This window comes from Lissotriton vulgaris, chromosome 2_1 (assembly GCF_964263255.1).
Source record: "Lissotriton vulgaris chromosome 2_1, aLisVul1.2, whole genome shotgun sequence".
Taxonomy (NCBI): Eukaryota; Metazoa; Chordata; class Amphibia; order Caudata; family Salamandridae; genus Lissotriton; species Lissotriton vulgaris.
In genome coordinates, this window is record NC_141687.1 from 1,787,908,902 (window position 1) to 1,787,928,912 (window position 20,011).

Below are 20,011 nucleotides of genomic sequence, written 5' to 3' on the forward strand. Positions count from 1 at the left end.
GAGAATCTGTGGCAAGTATGGGCCCCTCAGAATGCCCTGCAGTACCAGCAACTAGCGTACCACCTAGCGAGACACCCATTCTCAGTGAACCAGATATACTTTCTAAAAAATGAACCGAAAATACATCAGAAAGCACTGAAGCAGCCCCGGACTTACCACCATCGAAGAGAAAACAAACTGCTCCTAATAAGTCTATAGGGAATTACCCACATCTGCAAATGCGGACTCAGTTATCTGATTGGATTCCTTATTTTAAAAATTTGAACATGTGACGAAGACTCTTTTAGCGCCAATAATACTAAAAGTATTGTAACAATGTGTCCATTGTGTTAACCCCAGTAGGAACTGGGGGTGGAAATGTAACGCATAATAAACCTTAAATCCACACTTATCCTGTTCCATCGCTTCAAAGTTCAAGTTTCCCTAGTAACCTAGGGAGTAATGGGGTTATAAGTGGCTCAAGTCAGTTAAATACACCTGAAGTAGCAGAATCTGTACCTAAGATTGTTGAGACAACCCAGGCCAAATGACTCCGGGCTCCACATAGGTTATTCCTACCCACACGTAGTCAGCCTGCTCATTGCCCACCTAAAGTCGCAAATCGAAGCATTCTTCACTTACCGCCCACATCTGCTCCATTAGTGGCAGTCCTGCTAGAGCCCCCCCTCTCACAAGAAACTAGGGAAACCACTCAGGACTTAATTCATAAAGTGACCCATTGGTGTACAAAGAATGGTTTACATGGCCAGTATCTATCATCTGATAGTATAATGGCCAGAAGAGTGGGGTGGATAGGCTAATAAACTAATAAGATTGGTACAGGGGATTGTATGGTAGTCAATTTTAAGGATTCAGAGAAAGCCAAGACGCTAATAGATAGTGCATCTCAGAGCAATTTAAATTCTCAAATAAACGTAGTCTCACTACATTATTTTTACCCACCAAGACAGCATGGAGGTTTTAAGCAAGGGCAATGGCAAATTCCATGAAAGTCAGGGAACCCAATGATTATAAGTAAGATTGGAAATGAGCTGCCTATAAATAATAGATTCCAAGCAAAAACAACAGTTGATGGACAGAATGCAGAACAATTTCATACATTCACTCCAGTACAGAGATCTGGGCCTAAATCCATTGTTTTTTGCTCACTACGCCATTCCAGTTTGAATCTAGTCATATGCAAATCAGTCTTGACTTTGTGCCTGATGGGAACAGTCCAGCATGAACTTCCAAGCCTGGTCCTCCCTGTACTGGAAACAAGCATCCTAGGACCGGTTTCAGGATTTCAGCCCTTATCAGCCAGGATAGCTTGAGTGCAGTGGCATGGAGACCACGGGAATCACGTCTGAGCATATCTGTCCCACTCGGCTTGACAAATGCAAAAACAACAGTTGATGGACAGAATGCAGAACAATGTCATACATTCACCCCAGTACAGAGATCTGGGCCTAAATCCATTGTTTTTTTCTCACCATGCCATTCCAGTTTGAACCAGGTATCGGCGGAAAATTCGCAATTTCGCGTTCCGTGAATCGCGCAAAATCGCGGCAAAATCCACGAATCCGCGAGCGGGATGAATTTTGCTCAGGAAGCACTTACAGGCTTACAGCAGGTGCCCAAGTTGAAGCTAATTTCTTTGTAACCATTTAAAAAATGGTTACAAAGAAATTAACTTCAACTTTGGCACCTGCTGTAACCCTGTAAGTGCTTCCTGAGTGGCGCCTCGTTGCCTACTTGCAACTATTCTCTGGCCTTGCTCTGACCCGTGAAGCAGGGTCAGAGAATAGTTACAATTAGGCAACTAGGCACCTGTCCCAACAATTAAGCAGGAAGCAAAGATAAAAAAAGCAGGTGCCTGAGTTGAAGCTCAAATTCAGTAACGCATTATAATCAGCCCAAGAATCTATTGAGCACGGTCGATGCTAGGCAGGTGTGCTTTCTCCCCAGATATACTGTTTACAATTAGCTGTAATCCGTGATGGGGGTCTAAGCATCCACGAGTTTCTTGAGCACAATCCCCCTGTTCTTCAGGTGACCAGCACTTACTGCTTTCTCCTCATTTGCTGCTCTGATCGGTCTCTGACCCTTTATAAATGAGAAGCATGTGAACTCGCACAGAGGCCCTGCCCGCTTGGCCCCTTCCCACACGCACTAGGCTATACAACCTCTTCCTTCCCTTTCCCCCACTGTGATGGACAGCTCACTCGAGGGTCCTCGGAGCCTATGGGCGCGGCAAAGTTACAGACACACGTGGTCACTGAAGACAACTCTTCTGGGCCTTTACGCAGCTGTAGTGTAGGAAAATCACGATACATTTACCCAACGAGGTAGCACTTACTGCTTTCTTCTCATCTGCTGTTCTGATCGATCTCTGACTTTTATAAACAAGAGGCATGTGAACTCGCACAGAAGCCCGGCCCACACACACTAGGCTATACAACCTCTTCCCGCCCTTTCCCCCACTGTGATGGACAGCTCACTCGAGGGACCTCGGCGCCTATGGGCGTAGTGGCAAAGCTACAGACACACGGGGTCAACTCTTCTAGGCATTTACACAGCTGTAGTGTAGGAAAAGCACGATACATTTACCCAACGAGGTAGCACTTGCTGATTAGCCAGTAGAAAGTACTCCAGTTGAGCATAGTACAATTGCCAAAAAATCTGCGATTTCGCAGGGAAATCCGCAAATTTGTGGATTTTTTGGGGAATACGCGAACCGCTAATTCGCAAAAATCGCCCATGCTTAGTTTGAACCTAGCCATGCGCAAATCAGTCTTGACCCTGTGCTCCCTGGCATATAGTCAACATTTGGAAGAAAATGACTGACTAGAGCAAGATGATAAATCTGAACAGGCTTTCTCCCAAATGAATAGGTCCACAAATGCACTAACAGCAATACCGGAGGCTTTTTATTATGCAAAACCAACTGTAGCCTTAGAAGTATGCCAGGCCCAAAACATTACGGGGGCTAAGCATGGGAATGTACTTTCATGGAAAATAGTGGGCATTATTGTTGTTGGGATTTTTTTTAGCCTTATTGTACTTGGGATGCAATGATTGTTTTTATTTAGACAGCTTTACTTCATTTCATAAATGTGCCATCCCGTCAAGTATGGGTAGAGCGCAAGGAGGGCTATTGCTAATGTTTTCACTCAAACTTTCATGTAAGACACGTTTGGTTAACTGTAACTCTCAGAATATTTTGGCAGTGGAAATGTCTTTTAAGGATCGCCCCATGGTGTTAGTTTTGCAGTTTTATAATTCCTTCACTAGATGTCATGAGTCGGAAAAACATCAACAAGACCTAAAAGATTTTTTGGAACATTATGAGGAGGGCAATTCAGTCTATTTTGAAATAATAATTTTGGGGGATTTTAATATTCACCAATGTCTTTCCAATTGTTTCCCAAATAAGGATCAGGGGAACTTAAACTTACCTTTTTCTCATTTTGAGCATCCATCTGCAGGTAATTTTCTTGAGAGCATTTTAGCAAACCAAAATGTATGCTGCCTCTCACAATCGAAAAACGTGTCCCCAGTACCCACCTACATAGGAAATAGCGGAGCTAGTACTATCGACTACATTCTAATGTCTGTGCTATTAGTCCCTTTTACTGAGGATTTACAGGTTATGTGGTCAAGCTGTTGTAAATCAGCAGCGGTTAGATTAAGCATTAGCCGAAGACATGCTTCGGTTTTAACTATTATCGTATTAGATGTGCCGACTCCATTTTGAATTTGTAGCGGCCATCTTGTATGCCATACATTGCCACGTGCTCGCCATGTGCTTGGCCCTACCTTCTTGTTCATTGTGCCTGGAGTCTGCCCGGCAACAGGCTATTTTTAGTAGTCTCAGCTTTCAGCATGCCCAGACATGTGCAGTAGAATTAGTGACCGTTACTAATTGGTTCCAGATAGGAATGTGTCTACCAGTTATCGGAAACTGTTAACTCCGCCCACTCATCGATTGCGCCTTCCAAAATGCCCTTGTATGGTCATAAATCTGTTCTTGTCCTTTGTACCGCCTTTTCTTGAGCCCCCTCATTGTGTATAAAAGGGGACATGTGATTTAGTTTGGTGTGCTACTCGATACAATACCGAACGGTGTTGTGTGGGTTGTAGTACCACATTTAAAGGTTAATAAACTTTGCTCTTGTATTTTCCAGTTTCATTGCCAACTTCTTCCTAAGGTCTGAGGACTCTGTGCAGAGAAGGGCGAACCCCTTGCACTATGTACGCCTAGCTGAGGTTTGCTTACACAAAGCTTAAGTGATCATAATCCGCCTGTGGTTAACATTCTACTTCCTACCACCAAAGTGGGAGAATCAGCTTCCTGCCTGACAAACACTAACATTAGTACCAAATATCAGGCTTACAGGCTAAAATGGACAAGGATAATCCCAGAACATTTTTTACCAACCTATATATAGTTTGTGCCCCTGAAATAGAGCTTTGCCTAGACCCTGCTATGCAGGATAGCGCCACTATAAAAGCCTTCGAGAAATTAACAAAACAGATCCAATCAGATCTTACAACTACCGGTGGGTCTAGACCCCCGAAGGCTGTAAAATGGTTTAATGAAACAGCAAAACACACAGAGCTTATATCAGCCCTAAAAAAGTCTCCAAAAGATAAAACAGAAATTAGGCTTAAAAGAAAAGCCCATAAGTTAACACTTGAAAATAGGAAGAAGGAGTTAAAAGAACAAGCCTGGGACGCATTACAACAAGCAAGTATTTTGAAAAAAGTGCACATTTTTGGACAGTAGTTAATAGCCCCTTCCTTGCTGAAACTCAAAATTCAAACATTGACTGCCTGGTCCCAGCAGATAACTGGGTCTCACATTTTGGAAACATCTTCAGCAATGCAAACCTGAAGGAATAGAGGAGCCAAGGGAGGGTGGACAGATTAACGCACCACTCTTTTTTAAGGTAGAAGAGGTTTATGATGCTATTGTAGCTATAGCTGGTGGTAAGGCCCCATGCCCCGATGGGGTACCGGCTGATTTATATAAAGCTGACCCAAACATATGGGCAAGCATCTTAACTAATGTTTTTAATGCTGGGTGTCTACAGGGATATCAAATGTCTTGTGGGCAAGCAGTTCCCATTTTTAAAAAGAGTGCTAGGAATGATCCTATATGCTATAGGCCAATTTCACTTTTAGATTCCGCAGCTAAAATCATGGGAAAAGTCATATTAAATCGTATAACGACATGGCTGGATGATCGAAATGTCATCTCTGACCTGTAATATGGCTTTAGGCCTGGTAAGGGGACCCTGGATCAATGCTTAAATGTACATCTTGTGATAAGCAAATACTCGATCGTAAAAAAAGGGACAATCCATTTGGCATTCATGGACTTAGCACAAGCGTTTTACTGTGTTAACTGATCAAATTTGTGGCCGATCCTGAGGGATATGGGCCTCGAACCAGAGCTGGTGTACTTTTTTATATGTTATTCATAACAACAATTCTGCAGCTGCTAGGTACAGTCGAAATGGGGATTTAACATCGACCTGGGATGTGAAAAGAGGGATACGCCAAGGTTGTATCTTGGCCCCTCTCTTATTCACACTATACATAAATAAATTGGGAGTCTCCAATTGTAGAGACATCTCTAGATTTGGCAATAAGATGATCCCTGCATTTTTTTCTGCAGACAATACTGTTATTTTAGCTAGAACGGCAATGAAAATGTTTCATGGTGCCCACAAATTGTGCAAAAAAAGAAAATCCTTGCACATTACATTTTGAAAAAAGAGTGGGATTTAAACCGATTGCAGCCTTGATGAAGATATGCAAAGAAAAATGCGTCCCAATGGCTACCTATGGAAGCAACATCTGGGGAAACATTGAGGGGAGGGGCATTTAACAGGAGGAAAACACATTTTTATGTAAGGTTTTGGTAGTTCCTTTTTCCACCACCACCTACATCAGGGGTACTTCCCTGGCGGCCCGCGGACCTTGCACACATCATACCAGTGTTTTTTTTTTTTTAAAGAGTGTCTGTAAACTAAATTACAGCAACGCAAATCGGAGACCCTGCTGCTCTGTGGGGGCCGGCCGGGCGATTCCTGCCATAGTTAGAGTGGAGCTGCAGGGGCGCTAAGAGGTGAACAACACAGCCTCATTACCATGCTAATGGTCTTTTAAAGACCTGTTAATGCGCTCGGTGCAGCTATGTGTGTGTGTGTTCTGAAGCTGTTTCAGCCCGGGCTGACACAGAGGCAGGGTGAGATGACAGAGGGAGAGGGAGGGAGAGGGAAAGAAAGGGAGACAAAGGGAAGGGAAAGGGAGACTGGGTGAGGGAGTAAGAGAGGGAAGGAGGGAAAGGGAGGGAGGAAGGGAAAGGGAAACAGAGGGAGGGAGTCAGGGAGGGAATAGGAGACAGAGTGAGGGAGGGAGAGGGAGTGACAGAGTGAGGGAGTGAGAGAGGAAAAGGGAGACAGAGGGAGGGAGACAGAGGGAGGGGGACCAAGGGAGGGGGACAGAGTAAGGTAGAGTGATAGAGGGAGGGAGAGGAAGGGAGGGAGACAGACAGAGAAAGAGAACAAGAGAGATGTGTGTATGCCGGGTCTGGTGGCTCAGTGGATGAAGGTGTCCGCTGCAGGGACCAGTGATCAACCTCATGGTCAGTTTTTTTTTGTTGCTCTAGCCCTACCCCCTCCCCCACTGACCCCGCCCCCACTGGTGTGGCCCTCGGACACAAACCACAGTGTAAATTTGGCCCCAGAGAGAAAGTTTGAGAGTACCCATGGCCTACATAATACACGAAGAACTAGGGATGGGATACATTACAGACCAGATTGCAGTGGCTTCTTTGATGAGATGGATGGAAATCTGGGCAAGTGCCACTATAAATGTAAATCAAATAATAATTCATGATTGTTTGGCACTAGATAGATCAAAATATATCCCCTGGTTTATATACTTAAATGATTTGACAGCCTGGTTAGGTCGCCCTGACTTTTTTTTAAGCCCCAAATCCATGGTCAAATCTGCTATTAAAAACATAAGACTGCAGTTTTTATCTAACCGTCAGGGTTTGAGGGAAGAAGAGCAGCTGCAAAAACCATCTGTAAGACGGTACGCTACATTATCTTTAAACAACCAAGTCCAACCTTATTTATTAAGTGTTGGTAAGCATTTCCATCGTTTTATTTTAACAAGATTCCGTCTGCAGATGGCACATTGGCTCTTATCTGTCCCTCTGGGTTTCTTGAAACCCGGCACCTTGAAACCCTGTCAGTGTGACGATTTCTCAGAACAGGACAGTATTCACTTTGTCTTATTCTGTGATTATTATGTCCCCCTACGTAAGAAATTTGTCTTACCACTGCTTAGAAAATGCAATTTTGCACAAGTTAGGCCAGCCCTAATGTATCTTCAGATGCTAGTTTCTCCCATGGTTTATTTTGGAAAGGCTAGTTTCCTAATTGGGGCTATTAGGCATAGAATAAATGGTCTTTTTAAATTGATTATATGGTGTCTAGTATGTTTTTATTAGGAGGCTCAAATGTGTTCAAAAGTTTAAAATCATCTTAGCTCTTGAAACTTTCCTATCACACTCAGTATTTAATCAAATGTTTTTATTTGTAGGTAGAACAGGCATTGGTACCCTATAGCAATCTCTATTTTATAAAAACTCCGGCACTTTAAGATGTATTTTGGGGAATGAATTTTGTAGTCTTATGTTTTAATATATTTGCTCTTCTGTATCTCAATTTGTTAATCGTGAGGACGAACATGAGTTACCTTAATATACAAGCTTACCTGACTGCATTCTGCATTTTATATAAAGTATGTACTGTGTGTTTGGCAACGTTTTTATGCACTTTAATACTACTTGCATATTTGCACTTTGAATTCTGTCCACAACGCTTCCTTTTTTGTTCGGATTCTTATAAGCTGGCCATCAAGTTAATACTATGATAGGCTTCTTTTTATAAATGAAATGTATTTTTGAATGTAATGTTTTCTTTTATGACATTAATTTGCCGAATTAAGCATTCTTGACTTGGCACATTTTTTATTGTCTGTCCAAATAGTAGTCTGGTTGGGGCGCCTTTACGATTTTTAAAACCTATCTGTATAAAACATAATAATATTAGAAATACGGATCTGATTGAGATCATAAGAAACCCTGCGGATGAATTTGAATGCTATAAAAAAAATTATTTAGTTTTATTTCCACTATTTCATAGATACACAAGCTAAGAACAATAATCAAGTTTGCTTCTAATGATTTTTATGATGCATTGTAATATAATGATATTGGTAATTTATACATGTTATTTTTACTATATTGTGGATCTCAGATGAGGTCTAAAACAATTAAAATTTCCTTTCATGAAGGGGAGACATCAGTCCTCATCCTCGTGACAACCCCATCAACATGTGACAACACCTGGTGGGCCACCGCCTTTGTCAGCCCCACCCCATGACAACTCTAGGTACCTAGGCATTGTACTCAACTCCTCCCTCTCCATTAACAAACAGGTCTACGCAGTGGCCTGCAGCTGCTTCGACATCCGCTATGTTCTCCGTGTGACCTTCACATGGTTGCCACCCTCCATCAGATAGGACAATCACCCACGCAGTCATTGCCATCAAGATGGACAACGGAAACTCACTATGTGCCCACATGGACAGTTCTGTGCTCTGCAAACTTCATACTGTCCAGCACACCGCTGCCACACTCGGCTTTGTGTACATACTTTCTTCATAGATCGAGTCCCTCCATGCACATACTTGGTTCCCACCTCTCCTCAAATTTGCATATGTGTGGCAGAGGGGCTATGCCATGTCGGATGGTAAGTCTACATGGCCCCAGTTACCACAGTTACTTGTGCTGTTGTGTCTGGTAGGTGGGCATGATGATTGACATGTTGTGTGTGAGTTTGGAACATGTGCATTCTCACATTTGTGAATTCCATGATTGTGGATTTGAGGTGTGGTGAGTTCAGTTAGTAATTACCAACAAGCAGTGCATTTCCATATGTGCTATCCTGAAAGCGCTGGTTGATGATGGACTGGCGGAAGATGTAGGAATCATGCACTGTCCCTGGGAACTTGGCTATGACATTCATGAACAGGCCCCGGTGGTCCACTATTGCCTGCACATTGATGGAATGTGTGTGCTTTCTGTGGCGGTATATGTGTGCAGTGTCCGCAGGGGGCACAAGTAGGACATGTGTGGTTTCAAATGCACCCAACACCTGTGGGAAGCCAGCTATGGTATAAAAGCCTTGCTTAGTCTCAACCTGTTCGTGCACAGTGTTGGGGAAGCGCAGGTTCTGGTGTATCAGTCTTATGATGCCATCCAAAACAGTTGGGAGGAACCTTGATAGGGCTGGGTGTGAGACTCCTCCGACTCTAGCAGTTGTTGGTTGGACGGTGGAGGTGTGGCAACACTGACTCCGGAATCTGGGGATCTTGGTTTGATCCCTGGCACCGGCAGCAGGCTAGCCCAGCACCATGTGACTCTGGGCAATAGCTTGCTTAATCTTCCCGACGGCCCCCAGCGCCTATTGACCCTTACGGGTGATTGTGCGCTTTGCAAATGTGGATTATGGAAGGTACCAGAGCCAACATGTGCAGCACGGCCACCAGCTTTGTTTGCGGTGGGATGTTGGTTCTCCGCTCAGTTGGTGCCATCAGCCTGTGGGCTATCTGTGTCAGGGTGTGGTTAATGGATGTCCTTTTAAGCCTGTAGTAGGCAATTACATCCTCTGGTGTTAGGTCCGTGAGGCTGAGGCATCAGAGCGGCTGTCTTCTTTGGAGCTGCATCAGTGGTCGTCCTGGGGCAGGTGGGAGTGGCGGTGGTTGTTGGGGACTTCTTGGTCCTCCAAACTGCATGATTAGTACCTCCATGTTATCAGTGGGTTTTCAGATGAGGCTCTGAGCTAGTCTCCCTTATATACTAATCTTTATCACGATTTTTAAGATCTCCTATTTTCTGGTCTTCAGTCCCAGCAGCTAATGGGCCTTAGTTGCTATTTTTATATTGCATCGCTGGTCTGGTCAATTGTTGTGAATATCGTGGCGTAGTGTTGGCATGCATTTTTACACGGGTACGCCTACACTGCATATGATTAGGGATAGTGATCGCTAACATCATTGGTGATGCTGAATGTGGCTGCTATCGCCAGAAAGCTGTCTCTAACGGCTGTTAGCGACAGCTTGGTAATACGGCATTAAAAATATCGCTGGATTAGCAGCAGAAAAGTGCAGCTAACGCGTCGATAACTCCTTGAGAATATGCCCCATAATATTTAAATTTCCTGCCTCTATGTTGTCTGTGGCATCTGATGAATTATTTGTTCCTGATGTTTTACTTGAATAGTTAATTTCTTGTAGTGTATTTTTCCAATCAATATTAACAGTTATGACATATTGTCTAAACATGCTACTATTTATTGCTAACCATAATGCTGCTGGTTTTACTTTATTTGGCCTTACAATTTCAAAATTTGTATATAATTTGTAAGCTTATTGTCATGTTATCATTAATTGGCCTTGGTATTATTGTAACTGTTGTCATTACATCTGCAACCATATTAACAACAGCACCTTATAATGACTTTTGAAAGCCACGTGGTAAGGTTTCAATTTGTAGGAAGGGAATTCTTCGAGATATTAATCTTTCTTCTAAATTTATGCACATGAAATTCACTTGTAATATGTGGAAACTTAATCCCATTAATAAATTAACATGGTAGTATTTTTATCATTGGAAATATGTTGATAGCAAGTGTAGCATATATAATTAGTTATATTATGGCGTATGTCATATTGAATAAATATTGGTGTTGTACATGTGTCATTGGTAATTTTTTAATGGTTGTATATGCCATAATTGATTACAAATGGTACAAATGTGCTCTGGGCCATAAAGTATTTCTTTATGAAAGTTGTTAATTATAGTATCAATTATTTGTATGTTTGTTTACATGTTTGAATAATAGTATTTGTATTATGTTTGTTTTGTTGTACACACATTTTTTGGTGTCAGTTTGTTGTTCTGATATTAAAATATTAAATTTACTTATATGGTGTGTATTTGATGATGTGTTAGCTGTTAGGTTACTGTTATTAATAGATTGATTTGTTTGTGAATTATTTTTAGGTGTTAATGGGCAAGTTAAAAATTTCTATAATATTTCCAACAATATGTTCCCTTATTGGGTGTTTAGTTTGTTTGTTAGGTATACTTGTTTCACTAACTGTTTTTGTGCCTGTTTCTGCTTTATGTATATATAGTGTTTTGATTGAATGGGTCCTTTATTGTTTTTGTTTATTTGTATTGCAGCATTTAGTGATTTATGTTGTATTATATTTATATCTATAGAAGTTAGTTCAAATACTACATGATTTCCATTCGGAAGTTTAATACTGTTTGCAATAGCCCTTCAAAGGTTTGAATTTGAAAAGCAATACATGTACCATTAGAATAACGCATTCCTTTATTATCTCTGCCATGAGAATCAAATACAAAATATGTAAGCGTGTTTGTGAATATTGCTATTAACCTCTTAAGCGCTGCTGACGGCCAACGGTCGTCACGAGTGCTACCTCCCCAGTGCTGCGCACGACCATTGGACGTCCATTCAGCACTAGTTCCAATGGACAGCGCAGCACTGGGGAGGGATATTTGCGAAGCAGCTAAGGTGTTAAATATGCATTCATGCAAAGTAATATACCTGAATGTAAATGTATTCTGTAATTCAATGCAGTTTTAATATCTGGATATAATGAATCAATACTACTTAGTGCATTTCCAAAATAAGCATTTATTAGCTTAAGTGAATATATGTTGTTACTGTTTAGTATATATTTAAGGTAATTCATCTGGATGCATAAATGTTTTTGTTATTTATAGAATTCTTTTCTATATATAAAGCTTCACCTAAATCCACAAATCATCCAAATTCCATGTATTAGCAGGTTTATTGTAGTTATGTAAAATTGCAAAAGTGCTATTTGGTAGGCATTGTTTGCATTTGGAATTGCTATAAAATGTATCACACCATTGGTGACAATAAGCTCATATTATTTGATATGAATGTATTAATACACTGCATAAGTGTTTTATATGAAGTTTACATAAGGTAAATGTAATAGTGCAAAGTATTTTGTATGAAGATTTATTATTGAAAATGTATCTTACCGTTTTAAAGATTGTAGATGTTTGAAACAAGGCAATCTGTATAGGGAATGAGAGAAAATGTATAATTGAAGTTGTGTTTTGTAGGTAAGTTAATATTTTAGAAACATATAGTACCTATTTATTCAAAACTAATTATGTAGAAGCAATAATATTTTTTATGTGTATGTTTGTTAATTACATATGTTCTGCAAAATAGTTATTTACAGTATTTTTACTTTTTCAATGCATGTAAAACATATTAAATTACTTTTTTTTGTAATTTCAGTCATGTCACTAAGCCCTTTTTTAATGAATTTTAAGAAGAGATAGTACTTTTTCTAAATATTATTTTCTTTTATTTGTTTAAAGAAATCTAAAAAGTGGACAATAGTACTATGCAGCTTAGTAATGCATATTGAAAATGTGTAAATATTATTATATTATCAGTTTAAAAAATGCCATATTTTAAGAAACTAAGATGAATAAAAGTTATTATTGTAATAAAAAGGTAATTCTTTTTAATTGCATATTTATTATAATGAAGGTACAATTTTTGTATGTATTGCAACCTTTAAATTTACAGCACGTTGCACCTACATAAGTCCCAAATGAGGCCTTTACCGAGTGCTTAATTTGTAAAGCTTCGATACCGTTAATACCAACATTCTTCTTCACCGCCTCAATCAGATCGGAATTTCTGGGAAGGCCATGCAGTGGCTCCAGTCATTCCTGGAGAATCGATCTTTCAGGGTAGTTGAGGGCACTACTCACTCAAAAGTCTGGCCCCTGGATCAAGGTGTACCTCAGGGCTCTTCATTGAGCCCTACTCTTTTTAATATTTACATGCAGCCGTTAGCCGACATAGTGCACTCCTTCGGCATTGATATAATAACCTATGCCGATGATACACAATTAGTTGTATCCATGAATCAAGCAGATTCTTCCCCGTCCAACCTAAGAAACTGTCTGGTAGCGGTAGCTCAATGGATGGCCATCTCGCATTTGAAATTAAATGGCGAGAAAACTGAGCTTATGGTGCTGGGCAATCCAACCATTCCCAGCCCTCTGTCAGATTGGCCACCTTGCATGGGGCCCATACCCCAACCGAAATGCCACATAAAGAGCTTAGGCATTTGGCTGGACTCCAACCTCAGCTTTATGCAGCAGGCTACCACTCTTTCTGCCACTTGCTTTGGGCTAATGCGCATGCTGAGAAAAGTGCTGCCTCTTCTTCCTTTTGAAGCCCGCAGAATAATGGTTCAAGCCATTATCCTGTCCCGTCTGGATTACGGGATATTTAGGTGCCCCCGCATTCACAATCAAAAAGCTACAGGTGATCCAGAATGCTGCAGCTCGCCTCCTGCTGGGCCTCAACAAACGAGAGTCAGTCACCATTGCCCTGAGGAAACTGCACTGGCTCCCTGTTAAGGCTAGAGTGCTATTTAAATCTCTTTGCTTTATGCACAAAGCTATGTGGAAGAATGCCCCTACTATGATCTGTTCCTTGGCAAAACCCTATCTTCCTCACAGATCCCTAAGATCCAGCACTGCCTTTCTGGCTACTGTCAGCAAAGTCAGACGGACAAGATGGGGCGGACGCTCCTTCTCCTGGAATGCCGCGAAGGAATGGAACTCTCTGCCCACCTCCCTTCGCAGTGAACCTAGCCTTCTAAAATTTCGGAAGGCTTTGAAAACGCATCTGTTCATTTAATCTTTTTTCTTTTCAGTATGACGGTACTTAGCGCTACGAGGCCTCCGGGTTGTTTGCGCTCTACAAAACCCGATTAATAATAATAATAATAATAATAAAGCATGAAGAGCCAGTACTAAAAGCAAAGTAGCAACTCTCACTGTTTATTTTCCAGCACGTTGCATTTACATAAGCTACAAATCCAGGGCTACACCGAGTGCTTAATTTGGAAAACATGAAGTGCTGGGGCTAAAAGCAAAGTAGTAAGTGCAATGTTTAACTTTCCGGCACTCTGCAGACATACAAGTCCCAATTTAAATTCTACATGTAAACCTTTATTTCGGACCTGTTGACCAGTAACCTCAAACATTTTCTTTTTCTTTTCTTTTTAAATGGAAGTTTGTTTATGTAATAGCAAATAGTTTTCACACCATGCATTTAAAAGGAGTAATGCGAGTGTAATATTTTATGCGTTTTTAGTTTCGCTTGTAGCCCCAGCACTTCATGTTTCACGAATTAATTACTGAATGTAGGGGCATATTACCAAGCAATAGCGATAATTATCGCTATTGCTTGGTTAGAGACAAAACTTTACCGCGGAGCTGCGGCGATTTTTACCGCAAATAAACCATGGTATTACCAAGGTTTATCGCAAATGCGATAAAAATCGCCGCAATGCATGAATATCACTGAAAAGTCAGCGATATTCATGCATTACGGAGCTAATGCTCTTAGCGATGTTATCCACCTCCCATTGGATAACATGGCTAAGAACTGCTCAGGGCAGGTGTTAGCTTTTGAAGATATTCGCGCTTACCGCGAATATCTCCAAAAGTTGGTAATAGGAGATAGCGATGTTAGCGACTGTTTTCAGTCGCTAACATCTTGGCACGCCCACTTTGCATGTCATTAGTGATAAATATCACTGACATGCAAAGTGGGGCCCAAGATGGTCGCTATCTCCTACTAGCTGTCGCTAACTGGTGTTAGCGACAGCTAGGTAATAGGGAGATAATTTTATCTCTGCTTTCTTGGCTTTTAAAGCCAAAAAAGCGGAGATAAACCCCCCTTGATAATATGCCCCCTAGGCCTTTATTTGAAACTTATTTAGCCGGACAATGATATAAAGTGCAATGGCAGTTGCTGCGTTGCTTTTAGATTTGGCACCTCATATTTTATAAATTAGGTACTGCTCTAAATACTTATTTTCTTTGAATAAATTGTAAAGTAATTGCTATTCAATGAACAAACTTGTTTGATAATTATCAAACAAGTAACTGCTACATTTCAATTTGTAGCACTTTGCACCTATATAAGTGTCAAATAAAGCCTTTATCTAGTTCTTACTTTATAAAACATTATGAGCAAGGGCTAAAAGCAAAGCAGCAACTGTAATGGATTATTTTCCAGTACTTTGCAGTTACATAAGTCATAAAGTAAGGGTAACATCCGGTGCTTAATTTGTAAAAGGTGAACTGGTGGGGTAAAAGCAAATCAGCAACTGTGATGTTTAATTTTCCGGCACTTTGCAGCTATACAAGTTCCTATTAAAGACCTATGTGTAAGCTTTTATTTGAGACTTATGGCTGCAAGTGCAACATTTGGCCTTACAGCACTTTTCTGATATACAAGTCCCAATTAAAGGGCTATCTTTAAGTGTTTATTTCGGACCTATGTGGCTGTAAACTATTGGCAATTATATAAAGAATCTTGCCTGTCAAAAATCAAATCATCAGCTACCGGTACATTTAAATTTGTAGCACTTTGCACTTATATAAGTCCCAAATAAAGCCTATATCGGGAAGTGATATAGAGGCAAAGTGCTAAAAATTTAAATGTAACAGTAGCTGCTTGTTTGATTTATAAAGCAAGTTTGTTGATTGAATTGAAAATATATATATCCAAAAGAAGGATTATTCACAGCAGTACTTAATCTATAAAATATAAAGTACTATATCTAAAAGCAAAGCAGCAACTGTTATGTTACCCAGCAGTTCAGGTTTTGCAGATTAAGCACTGTCGCTTTGGCCTTTCTTCGTGACTTATGTAACTGCAAAGTGCTAGAAACAAAGTATGACAATTGCTGCTTTACTTTTAGCCCCACGACTTCATGTTTTACAAATTAAGCACTGCTGCTTTGCTTTTAGCCCTGTGAGTTCATGTTTTACAAATTAAGAACTGGTATGGCCTTTATTTGTACCATATGTACCTGCAATGTGCCAGAAAATAAAGCATAACAGTTGCAGCTTTGATTTTAGCCACCTGCTCTTCATATTTGACAAATTAAGCACTTCCAGTGCTAAATTTGTAAGTATTCTGCAGACATTCCTAATTAAAGACCTACGTGCTCGCCTTTCTTTTGGACCTATGTTGTTGCAAAGTGCTGAAGAGTAACACATGGCATTTGCTGTTTGTTTCTTTTTTAAATGCAAGTTTGTTTATGTAATAGCAAATAGTTTGCACACAATTCATTTAAAAGAAAGAATATTTGAGTGTAATATCTCATGCTTTTTTGAGTTGTTTTTGAGCATTTTTTTAAATTTAGCTTTTAGTACCAGCACTTCTTGTTTCACAGATTAGGCATGTAGGTTTTATTAGAATCTTTTTTAGATGCAAAATGCTAGAAAGTACAACCTGGCAGTTGCTGCTTTGCTTTTATATTTGGCACTTTATATTTTAGAAATTCAGTACTGCTCTAAATACTCCTTTCTTTGAATAAATTGTCTGCAAACTTTTTGCGATTAAATAAACAAGCAGCAACTACTACATTTATATTTTTAGCATTTTGTACCTATGTAAGTCCCAAATGAAGCCTATACTTATTGCTTAATTTGTAAAACTTGAAGAGTGTGGGTGGGGGGGCTTAAAGCAAAGCAGAAACTGTTATGGTTCATTTTTTAGCACTTTGCAGTTACATAAGTTACAAATATAGGAAAACGTTGGGCTTTATTTGTAACTTATGTAACTGCAAAGTGCTGGATAATGAACCCTGATAGTTGCTGCTTTGCCTTTAGCCCTAGCTCTTCATGTTTGGTGTGATAAAAGTGGTTGCAAAGCAGTTCTGTATGATACGAGGTACTAAAATACTGTCTAAAATATACTCACCAAACCGTTGCATTAAATAAGGGAGGCAGGAAACTGAACATGTATTTATGCTTTATTGTAGAATTGGGTATAGATTAAAAGATTCTTGACACATAAGATAAGATGCCTCTCATTACTACAACTCCGCTCTCCGTTAATCTTCTAAATTCTACCGCATTCCACCTCATAGAATGCTAGTCAAAATTCAACACATCATCTCACCAAGCTTACATCACATGCACCACCAGGGACTGTAATTTAAATACTGCTAGTGTGCAACAGCACTCATTGTTCTGCCCAGTAAATTAGCCCTTTCAAACATGTGTGTGGCCTATTACTGTAGCCTGTAGTGAGGTTTTAAACTTCCATTCTGACCTCGCAAAAAAAACCTTTTCCAGGCCCAAACCTTCAGTTTTAGTATTTTTAGGCCCAACATTAAGGAAGGCCCTGCGGGCTCATTGTGCAAGGCATGTGGTATTTAAAAAGCAGGACATCTGTGTTTTAGTTTTACATGTCCTGACTGCGAAAACATCCTAAAGATATATCTCCCATAGGCTAACACTGGTTTCCCCAATTCCATTTAATACGTGCTAACTTCACATTTGAAGCAAATAGAGAAATATTATTTGCATTCAAATGAATTGTCATTTGAAGTCATATTTTAGAATATACTTTTCAAAATGCCAATTTTAGAAAGTTGGTATTTTCCTGCCCCAAAGTTCCTGAGGCATTTCTAGAGGTTTTCCAATTGTCTGGGTCTATTAACGGCTCCCCCATCGGGAATGTGTATTCGGCCCAAACAGTAAACAATGGGACCTGGGTGTAGCAGTGAGTGGCTGTTCCTGGTAAGATGGCTGGGGAGGGACTGTGCTCTGATTTGATTATATTTCAAAGGACCTTGCCCACAACACACACAAAGGAATCTGACACCAGGTCTGCTTTTGCCATTGTCTCTCTAGACAGTTTGGAGCCAGGGAAAAGGGGGAGAAGTGACCAGAACCAGTTTTAGTGCAGGTACGGAAATTCCTCCACACAGAGGCTGGCACCAGGTATAGAAAATGACTTTCAGACCCACTCATCAGAATATTCCTGACCTGTGAAAGATTCAAAAGAAGGACTGACCTGCTTCCAGAAGTACTGCCCTGCTGCCAGAAAGACTGCCTTGCTGTCTGAGGTGGAAAGGCTTGACCTGCATGACTAGATCCAAGCCTACCTAGAGTGACTCCAAGGGTCAGTTGGCTGACCTATTGTGTGAGCCAGAGGGACACAACTAGCCTCCACAGGCTGAACTGCAACTGCCCTTTTGACCAGCTGCAACTGGACCTTCCTGGGTCCTGCTGGCAGCCTCTGCTGGAGTGAGTCCTGATCCTTAAGAGGTGCCCCAAGGTGCTATACATTTGACTAGCAGTAGTAGGATTTCCTCTTGAAGTAAATAGTGAAAATGATTAAGTCTGGACTGGTCGTAACTGTGAACAGGCCCATTTGCAACAAAACTCCAATACAAAGGTCTGGTAAGAATGGCTCTTCACTTCGTCAGCAACAATAAGCAACGCCACACCAAAAGGGACCATATGCGATGATCTACCAATGTCAGGCTCCAGTGATGTCCTGGCTCTACCTCCTTTAGCAATGGCCATCCGTAAGGCTCGACCTGCTCTTCGCAACAAAAGGCTCCTCCTCCAATGCAAACAGAACTTTTCACATTGGGCTTGAGAAGGTGACTCGTCAGTGGGTCTAACCTGGTCTCTGAATCCAAACCTACGCTCCATCATGGTTGGCCTGAACATGTGACTTTCCCATGGTCCAGCACAATCAGATAACTGCGAGTGGCACAATTCCCTTCTTGATGCTGCTTTCACAAAATCTTTACAATTCATTATCTCAATTTCTGAATGAATTATTGTTGTTCTAGTATAATTTGACTTATTAAAATATACTCTATTGTTCTAAATTGGTTTGGGATTTTCTTGTGTTTTGTATTCACTTTGTTACTGTTTGTGTGCTGCAGAAATACTTTGCATATTGCCTCTAAGTTAAGCCTGGCTTGTCTGTGCTCAACTACCAGAGGATTAAGCACAGGTTCATTTAGTAACTTTTGTGGTTCACCCTGACAAGCATTGTGGTTGTTGCTTGAATGGGGCTTTCACCCCTCTGAATCAATAACCCAATTTCCTACAGCCTTCATCTAGAAATTTGAAAGCTATATCTGATATGTCAAGATTTATAGAACCAGCAAATTTTCCAATGAAATGTTTAAATCAAGTAGAAAGCCAGAGGGGAAAATAGGGATAGGAGCACAAGAAAGAGTGATACAAGTGGTATTTGTCTGCTTCTGAACTTAAATAAGGAGGCGGCAAGTATAACAAGCTTGACGGAGGCTTGGAACTAAACATACAACAAAATATATAAGTAACAAGGAATTTAAAAAGCAGGATGCAAATGGGGTAGTAAAGATGAAGGAATGTAGCTTACAAGAAGACTCCATGGTGGAAGATGCTATGATAAACCCAACATTAACTGGGATACAGGTACATGCCTGGAGGCCATAGAATTTTAAATACTAACGAGGTAATGTACAGGACAAACAAGTTAGCAAGCCTACCTATCCACCCTACATGAAGAAATGGAATGGACAAAGGGAGAAAACAATAAATGTGCAGGGATCAGAAACAGTGGTAAACTCCTGTATGGGGTGTCTTACAACTATATGAAAAATTGCCAGGCAGGCACTGCACACCAAATTTCGGCTTAATGTTTGCTCTGTCTAGCAATCTCAAGGATGGCAATTCTAATCCAGGGGCGAGATCATGTCTAGGTTGGTGGCCAAGCTGTTACACTCAGTTTCAACCAACCCATTCTTGATAGTTTCCCATTTAGAGGCGTTTTTAGGACCTGTAGTTTTCATCATTTCTATAACTTCACTGACATCTTATTCTGCAACCTTAATAGCTGTCTAACTGGGATTGTTAAGTGTGTTCTTTTCTCAATCCTGACATGACATTACTCTGCCTGTAACCCTGACACTAGGCACTTGGAGAAATAATCTGCACTGTAGGGTGGATGGATGTATGGATGGATAAAAGGTT